The sequence below is a fragment of the Lactuca serriola genome, chromosome 3, assembly GCF_051521515.1.
Source record: "Lactuca serriola cultivar US96UC23 chromosome 3, Lser_US96UC23_V15, whole genome shotgun sequence".
NCBI lineage: Eukaryota > Viridiplantae > Streptophyta > Magnoliopsida > Asterales > Asteraceae > Lactuca > Lactuca serriola.
The window spans coordinates 201,647,046-201,656,977 of record NC_136410.1 but is presented as its reverse complement, the minus strand read 5'-3'; positions in this window follow the sequence as shown (position 1 = coordinate 201,656,977).

The following is a 9,932-nucleotide window of genomic DNA, read 5'->3' as shown; positions in this document are numbered from 1 at the left end:
CTCGTGACCTCCTTGACGTTCTTCAGTCGTCGTACGATTTCCAAAATTTGTCACCCCTGGCGTGCCCGCCTAACTGTAGCTAGCAGTTTAGGTGTGGGATTGTCAGTCTCGAATAGATCTATCCATAAATTTCACGCTCTCCCTCCAAGAGACTCTGGTTATACTACCGGAGAGGATTTATTGGTACCCCGAAGGGCATAACGAAGATAAGTCTCACAAGCTAGTATTAACTAATTCACGGTATATTTAGCTGTTATCGAGTTTCGAAATCGTTTGGAACAAAGTAGAGTATAAATAATTAAACACAAGGTTATTATTTAGCATGATACTCTAGATTAGAAATTGAAAAACTAAATCAGACATAGTTTATATATTGACTTTGCATGAAATTCGAATATGTAAGACAAGTAATGAAAATCCCAAATTATTCCCATAATATTTGAAAGGTTTGATAAGTTCCCACGCTATGTTGAAAACTATGTAATTATATTTAGAAAGCGTCCCTTATGCTCCGCATATTACATAAGGGATAAAGGTATCTAAAAGTTTGATAGAAAATCGTTATAATTACATCAGTTTTTAAATTACGAAATCCTTTATGATTTTCTTGTATTCCCCCTGAAAACATGAAAACTCGGAAAAGGTGTAGGGGTATGAACTCAGCTGCTGTGAGTGGAAAGAATGGACGTGCCGGGTAGGATGCTAGGTGTCAATTGAGGACTTGAACACACACGAGGATCCTATGTAACATGAAGCGATACATAATTGTTTATAATTAGTTAGTTAATCACTTATTAAGTAACTAAATACACTCTAATGCGTGAAAACACTTTATTTCAAGTGTTAGGGGAGATACGGATTGCATCTAAGGAGTGTATGGCCTCATCATGGAGTTTACTCTTCAAGCGGTGGCCTTAGGGGGTGTTTACGGTTTCATGACCATATCCCCCATGAGTTTACGGACGTAAACTCATGGGAATGGTGCATTTGGGTGTTCCAAGGTCTCATGCTTCACAAAGAAAGGTCCTAGGGTTGAATCAAAGGCTTAGGAAGTGATTGGAGCTTGAAATGGCCCTTATTTGGAGTTTACGGTTTTTGAATCCCTCCTTGGGGAGTTTACGGCCGTAAACTCATGTTTGTCACTTTCTTTCATGGTTTGGTGTTTCTAGGGTAAGCCTACAAGGTTCTAGCCACTCATTCAAGTCATAGAAGGTGTTTAAGGGCATTTTAACACCCTAAAAATGTGTTTACGATTTTGGAATATTCCCCAACCGTAAACTCATGTTTACTCCTCTCATTCCATGTTTTGGGGTTCTAATATCATTCATGCAAGTTTCTAGGTCATTAGCCAAGCATTGGAAGGGTTTTTGGGCATCAAAACCCCTTTTTAGGATGCTTACGGTTTTGGGATGTTCGCAAACCGTAAACCCATGTTCTTGGGGTTTTTGGGTGGTTAAACCATGATAAAGAAAAAAGGGTTACTAAATCTTGTGAAAATACTTCGGTTCCATTGATAAAGAATGCAGTAAATATCGAAAATCATTATTACTGAGTGATGAAATACATATGCATGTTTTCCAAGAAAATCCCATATTTTCTAACATGTTTGTCGATTTCTATATGATAAGAAAACTCTGGTTACCACCAGTAAGTATAGTAGTTTTACTACTTAAGATAATACCAAAAGTTGTGTCCCTGAAATACCACCCAGTAAGTAAGTAGGTAGTTTTATTACATAAACAAAACTATAGAAGAAAGAAAGAAGTAAATCCGTTAACAAAGCTAGTTTATACGTATTGTGAGTCGTATAACCATACTAATTTGACTCGTGACCTCCTTGACGTTCTTCAGTCGTCGTACGATTTCCAAAATTTGTCACCCCTGGCGTGCCCGCCTAACTGTAGCTAGCAGTTTAGGTGTGGGATTGTCAGTCCCGAATAGATCTATCCATAAATTTCACGCTCTCCCTCCAAGAGACTCTGGTTATACTACCGGAGAGGATTTATTGGTACCCCGAAGGGCATAACGAAGATAAGTCTCACAAGCTAGTATTAACTAATTCACGGTATATTTAGCTGTTATCGAGTTTCGAAATCGTTTGGAACAAAGTAGAGTATAAATAATTAAACACAAGGTTATTATTTAGCATGATACTCTAGATTAGAAATTGAAAAACTAAATCAGACATAGTTTATATATTGACTTTGCATGAAATTCGAATATGTAAGACAAGTAATGAAAATCCCAAATTATTCCCATAATATTTGAAAGGTTTGATAAGTTCCCACGCTATGTTGAAAACTATGTAATTATATTTAGAAAGCGTCCCTTATGCTCCGCATATTACATAAGGGATAAAGGTATCTAAAAGTTTGATAGAAAATCGTTATAATTACATCAGTTTTTAAATTACGAAATCCTTTATGATTTGCTTGTATTCCCCCTGAAAACATGAAAACTCGGAAAAGGTGTAGGGGTATGAACTCAGCTGCTGTGAGTGGAAAGAATGGACGTGCCGGGTAGGATGCTAGGTGTCAATTGAGGACTTGAACACACACGAGGATCCTATGTAACATGAAGCGATACATAATTGTTTATAATTAGTTAGTTAATCACTTATTAAGTAACTAAATACACTCTAATGCGTGAAAACACTTTATTTCAAGTGTTAGGGGAGATACGGATTGCATCTAAGGAGTGTATGGCCTCATCATGGAGTTTACTCTTCAAGCGGTGGCCTTAGGGGGTGTTTACGGTTTCATGACCATATCCCCCATGAGTTTACGGACGTAAACTCATGGGAATGGTGCATTTGGGTGTTCCAAGGTCTCATGCTTCACAAAGAAAGGTCCTAGGGTTGAATCAAAGGCTTAGGAAGTGATTGGAGCTTGAAATGGCCCTTATTTGGAGTTTACGGTTTTTGAATCCCTCCTTGGGGAGTTTACGGCCGTAAACTCATGTTTGTCACTTTCTTTCATGGTTTGGTGTTTCTAGGGTAAGCCTACAAGGTTCTAGCCACTCATTCAAGTCATAGAAGGTGTTTAAGGGCATTTTAACACCCTAAAAATGTGTTTACGATTTTGGAATATTCCCCAACCGTAAACTCATGTTTACTCCTCTCATTCCATGTTTTGGGGTTCTAATATCATTCATGCAAGTTTCTAGGTCATTAGCCAAGCATTGGAAGGGTTTTTGGGCATCAAAACCCCTTTTTAGGATGCTTACGGTTTTGGGATGTTCGCAAACCGTAAACCCATGTTCTTGGGGTTTTTGGGTGGTTAAACCATGATAAAGAAAAAAGGGTTACTAAATCTTGTGAAAATACTTCGGTTCCATTGATAAAGAATGCAGTAAATATCGAAAATCATTATTACTGAGTGATGAAATACATATGCATGTTTTCCAAGAAAATCCCATATTTTCTAACATGTTTGTCGATTTCTATATGATAAGAAAACTCTGGTTACCACCAGTAAGTATAGTAGTTTTACTACTTAAGATAATACCAAAAGTTGTGTCCCTGAAATACCACCCAGTAAGTAAGTAGGTAGTTTTATTACATAAACAAAACTATAGAAGAAAGAAAGAAGTAAATCCGTTAACAAAGCTAGTTTATACGTATTGTGAGTCGTATAACCATACTAATTTGACTCGTGACCTCCTTGACGTTCTTCAGTCGTCGTACGATTTCCAAAATTTGTCACCCCTGGCGTGCCCGCCTAACTGTAGCTAGCAGTTTAGGTGTGGGATTGTCAGTCCCGAATAGATCTATCCATAAATTTCACGCTCTCCCTCCAAGAGACTCTGGTTATACTACCGGAGAGGATTTATTGGTACCCCGAAGGGCATAACGAAGATAAGTCTCACAAGCTAGTATTAACTAATTCACGGTATATTTAGCTGTTATCGAGTTTCGAAATCGTTTGGAACAAAGTAGAGTATAAATAATTAAACACAAGGTTATTATTTAGCATGATACTCTAGATTAGAAATTGAAAAACTAAATCAGACATAGTTTATATATTGACTTTGCATGAAATTCGAATATGTAAGACAAGTAATGAAAATCCCAAATTATTCCCATAATATTTGAAAGGTTTGATAAGTTCCCACGCTATGTTGAAAACTATGTAATTATATTTAGAAAGCGTCCCTTATGCTCCGCATATTACATAAGGGATAAAGGTATCTAAAAGTTTGATAGAAAATCGTTATAATTACATCAGTTTTTAAATTACGAAATCCTTTATGATTTGCTTGTATTCCCCCTGAAAACATGAAAACTCGGAAAAGGTGTAGGGGTATGAACTCAGCTGCTGTGAGTGGAAAGAATGGACGTGCCGGGTAGGATGCTAGGTGTCAATTGAGGACTTGAACACACACGAGGATCCTATGTAACATGAAGCGATACATAATTGTTTATAATTAGTTAGTTAATCACTTATTAAGTAACTAAATACACTCTAATGCGTGAAAACACTTTATTTCAAGTGTTAGGGGAGATACGGATTGCATCTAAGGAGTGTATGGCCTCATCATGGAGTTTACTCTTCAAGCGGTGGCCTTAGGGGGTGTTTACGGTTTCATGACCATATCCCCCATGAGTTTACGGCCGTAAACTCATGGGAATGGTGCATTTGGGTGTTCCAAGGTCTCATGCTTCACAAAGAAAGGTCCTAGGGTTGAATCAAAGGCTTAGGAAGTGATTGGAGCTTGAAATGTCCCTTATTTGGAGTTTACGGTTTTTGAATCCCTCCTTGGGGAGTTTACGGCCGTAAACTCATGTTTGTCACTTTCTTTCATGGTTTGGTGTTTCTAGGGTAAGCCTACAAGGTTCTAGCCACTCATTCAAGTCATAGAAGGTGTTTAAGGGCATTTTAACACCCTAAAAATGTGTTTACGATTTTGGAATATTCCCCAACCGTAAACTCATGTTTACTCCTCTCATTCCATGTTTTGGGGTTCTAATATCATTCATGCAAGTTTCTAGGTCATTAGCCAAGCATTGGAAGGGTTTTTGGGCATCAAAACCCCTTTTTAGGATGCTTACGGTTTTGGGATGTTCGCAAACCGTAAACCCATGTTCTTGGGGTTTTTGGGTGGTTAAACCATGATAAAGAAAAAACGGTTACTAAATCTTGTGAAAATACTTCGGTTCCATTGATAAAGAATGCAGTAAATATCGAAAATCATTATTACTGAGTGATGAAATACATATGTATGTTTTCCAAGAAAATCCCATATTTTCTAACATGTTTGTCGATTTCTATATGATAAGAAAACTCTGGTTACCACCAGTAAGTATAGTAGTTTTACTACTTAAGATAATACCATAAGTTGTGTCCCTGAAATACCACCCAGTAAGTAAGTAGGTAGTTTTATTACATAAACAAAACTATAGAAGAAAGAAAGAAGTAAATCCGTTAACAAAGCTAGTTTATACGTATTGTGAGTCGTATAACCATACTAATTTGACTCGTGACCTCCTTGACGTTCTTCAGTCGTCGTACGATTTCCAAAATTTGTCACCCCTGGCGTGCCCGCCTAACTGTAGCTAGCAGTTTAGGTGTGGGATTGTCAGTCCCGAATAGATCTATCCACAAATTTCACGCTCTCCCTCCAAGAGACTCTGGTTATACTACCGGAGCGGATTTATTGGTACCCCGAAGGGCATAACGAAGATAAGTCTCACAAGCTAGTATTAACTAATTCACGGTATATTTAGCTGTTATCGAGTTTCGAAATCGTTTGGAACAAAGTAGAGTATAAATAATTAAACACAAGGTAATTATTTAGCATGATACTCTAGATTAGAAATTGATAAACTAAATCAGACATAGTTTATATATTGACTTTGCATGATATTCGAATATGTAAGACAAGTAATGAAAATCCCAAATTATTCCCATAATATTTGAAAGGTTTGATAAGTTCCCACGCTATGTTGAAAACTATGTAATTATATTTAGAAGGCGTCCCTTATGCTCCGCATATTACATAAGGGATAAAGGTATCTAAAAGTTTGATAGAAAATCGTTATAATTACATCAGTTTTAAATTACGAAATCCTTTATGATTTGCTTGTATTCCCCCTGAAAACATGAAAACTCGGAAAAGGTGTAGGGGTATGAACTCAGCTGCTGTGAGTGGAAAGAATGGACGTGCCGGGTAGGATGCTAGGTGTCAATTGAGGACTTGAACACACACGAGGATCCTATGTAACATGAAGCGATAGATAATTGTTTATAATTAGTTAGTTAATCACTTATTAAGTAACTAAATACACTCTAATGCGTGAAAACACTTTATTTCAAGTGTTAGGGGAGATACGGATTGCATCTAAGGAGTGTATGGCCTCATCATGGAGTTTACTCTTCAAGCGGTGGCCTTAGGGGGTGTTTACGGTTTCATGACCATATCCCCCATGAGTTTACGGACGTAAACTCATGGGAATGGTGCATTTGGGTGTTCCAAGGTCTCATGCTTCACAAAGAAAGGTCCTAGGGTTGAATCAAAGGCTTAGGAAGTGATTGGAGCTTGAAATGGCCCTTATTTGGAGTTTACGGTTTTTGAATCCCTCCTTGGGGAGTTTACGGCCGTAAACTCATGTTTTTCACTTTCTTTCATGGTTTGGTGTTTCTAGGGTAAGCCTACAAGGTTCTAGCCACTCATTCAAGTCATAGAAGGTGTTTAAGGGCATTTTAACACCCTAAAAATGTGTTTACGATTTTGGAATATTCCCCAACCGTAAACTCATGTTTACTCCTCTCATTCCATGTTTTGGGGTTCTAATATCATTCATGCAAGTTTCTAGGTCATTAGCCAAGCATTGGAAGGGTTTTTGGGCATCAAAACCCCTTTTTAGGATGCTTACGGTTTTGGGATGTTCGCAAACCGTAAACCCATGTTCTTGGGGTTTTTGGGTGGTTAAACCATGATAAAGAAAAAACGGTTACTAAATCTTGTGAAAATACTTCGGTTCCATTGATAAAGAATGCAGTAAATATCGAAAATCATTATTACTGAGTGATGAAATACATATGCATGTTTTCCAAGAAAATCCCATATTTTCTAACATGTTTGTCGATTTCTATATGATAAGAAAACTCTGGTTACCACCAGTAAGTATAGTAGTTTTACTACCTAAGATAATACCAAAAGTTGTGTCCCTGAAATACCACCCAGTAAGTAAGTAGGTAGTTTTATTACATAAACAAAACTATAGAAGAAAGAAAGAAGTAAATCCGTTAACAAAGCTAGTTTATACGTATTGTGAGTCGTATAACCCTACTAATTTGACTCGTGACCTCCTTGACGTTCTTCAGTCGTCGTACGATTTCCAAAATTTGTCACCCCTGGCGTGCCCGCCTAACTGTAGCTAGCAGTTTAGGTGTGGGATTGTCAGTCCCGAATAGATCTATCCACAAATTTCACGCTCTCCCTCCAAGAGACTCTGGTTATACTACCGGAGAGGATTTATTGGTACCCCGAAGGGCATAACGAAGATAAGTCTCACAAGCTAGTATTAACTAATTCACGGTATATTTAGCTGTGATCGAGTTTCGAAATCGTTTGGAACAAAGTAGAGTATAAATAATTAAACACAAGGTAATTATTTAGCATGATACTCTAGATTAGAAATTGATAAACTAAATCAGACATAGTTTATATATTGACTTTGCATGAAATTCGAATATGTAAGACAAGTAATGAAAATCCCAAATTATTCCCATAATATTTGAAAGGTTTGATAAGTTCCCACGCTATGTTGAAAACTATGTAATTATATTTAGAAGGCGTCCCTTATGCTCCGCATATTACATAAGGGATAAAGGTATCTAAAAGTTTGATAGAAAATCGTTATAATTACATCAGTTTTTAAATTACGAAATCCTTTATGATTTGCTTGTATTCCCCCTGAAAACATGAAAACTCGGAAAAGGTGTAGGGGTATGAACTCAGCTGCTGTGAGTGGAAAGAATGGACGTGCCGGGTAGGATGCTAGGTGTCAATTGAGGACTTGAACACACACGAGGATCCTATGTAACATGAAGCGATACATAATTGTTTATAATTAGTTAGTTAATCACTTATTAAGTAACTAAATACACTCTAATGCGTGAAAACACTTTATTTCAAGTGTTAGGGGAGATACGGATTGCATCTAAGGAGTGTATGGCCTCATCATGGAGTTTACTCTTCAAGCGGTGGCCTTAGGGGGTGTTTACGGTTTCATGACCATATCCCCCATGAGTTTACGGACGTAAACTCATGGGAATGGTGCATTTGGGTGTTCCAAGGTCTCATGCTTCACAAAGAAAGGTCCTAGGGTTGAATCAAAGGCTTAGGAAGTGATTGGAGCTTGAAATGGCCCTTATTTGGAGTTTACGGTTTTTGAATCCCTCCTTGGGGAGTTTACGGCCGTAAACTCATGTTTGTCACTTTCTTTCATGGTTTGGTGTTTCTAGGGTAAGCCTACAAGGTTCTAGCCACTCATTCAAGCCATAGAAGGTTTTTAAGGGCATTTTAACACCCTAAAAATGTGTTTACGATTTTGGAATATTCCCCAACCGTAAACTCTTGTCTACTCCTCTCATTCCATGTTTTGGGGTTCTAAGATCATTCATGCAAGTTTCTAGGTCATTAGCCAAGCATTGGAAGGGTTTTTGGGCATCAAAACCCCCTTTTAGGATGCTTACGGTTTTGGGATGTTCCCAAAACGTAAACCCATGTTCTTGGGATTTTTGGGTGGTTAAACCATGATAAAGAAAAAACGGTTACTAAATCTTGTGAAAATACTTCGGTTCCATTGATAAAGAATGCAGTAAATATCGAAAATCATTATTACTGAGTTATGAAATACATATGCGTGTTTTCCAAGAAAATCCCATATTTTCTAACATGTTTGTCGATTTGTATATGATAAGAAAACTCTGGTTACCACCAGTAAGTATAGTAGTTTTACTACTTAAGATAATACCATAAGTTGTGTCCCTGAAATACCACCCAGTAAGTAAGTAGGTAGTTTTATTACATAAACAAAACTATAGAAGAAAGAAAGAAGTAAATCCGTTAACAAAGCTAGTTTATACGTATTGTGAGTCGTATAACCCTACTAATTTGACTCGTGACCTCCTTGACGTTCTTCAGTCGTCGTACGATTTCCAAAATTTGTCACCCCTGGCGTGCCCGCCTAACTGTAGCTAGCAGTTTAGGTGTGGGATTGTCAGTCCCGAATAGATCTATCCACAAATTTCACGCTCTCCCTCCAAGAGACTCTGGTTATACTACCGGAGAGGATTTATTGGTACCCCGAAGGGCATAACGAAGATAAGTCTCACAAGCTAGTATTAACTAATTCACGGTATATTTAGCTGTGATCGAGTTTCGAAATCGTTTGGAACAAAGTAGAGTATAAATAATTAAACACAAGGTAATTATTTAGCATGATACTCTAGATTAGAAATTGATAAACTAAATCAGACATAGTTTATATATTGACTTTGCATGAAATTCGAATATGTAAGACAAGTAATGAAAATCCCAAATTATTCCCATAATATTTGAAAGGTTTGATAAGTTCCCACGCTATGTTGAAAACTATGTAATTATATTTAGAAAGCGTCCCTTATGCTCCGCATATTACATAAGGGATAAAGGTATCTAAAAGTTTGATAGAAAATCGTTATAATTACATCAGTTTTTAAATTACGAAATCCTTTATGATTTGCTTGTATTCCCCCTGAAAACATGAAAACTCGGAAAAGGTGTAGGGGTATGAACTCAGCTGCTGTGAGTGCAAAGAATGGACGTGCCGGGTAGGATGCTAGGTGTCAATTGAGGACTTGAACACACACGAGGATCCTATGTAACATGAAGCGATACATAATTGTTTATAATTAGTTATTTAATCACTTATTAAGTAACTAAAT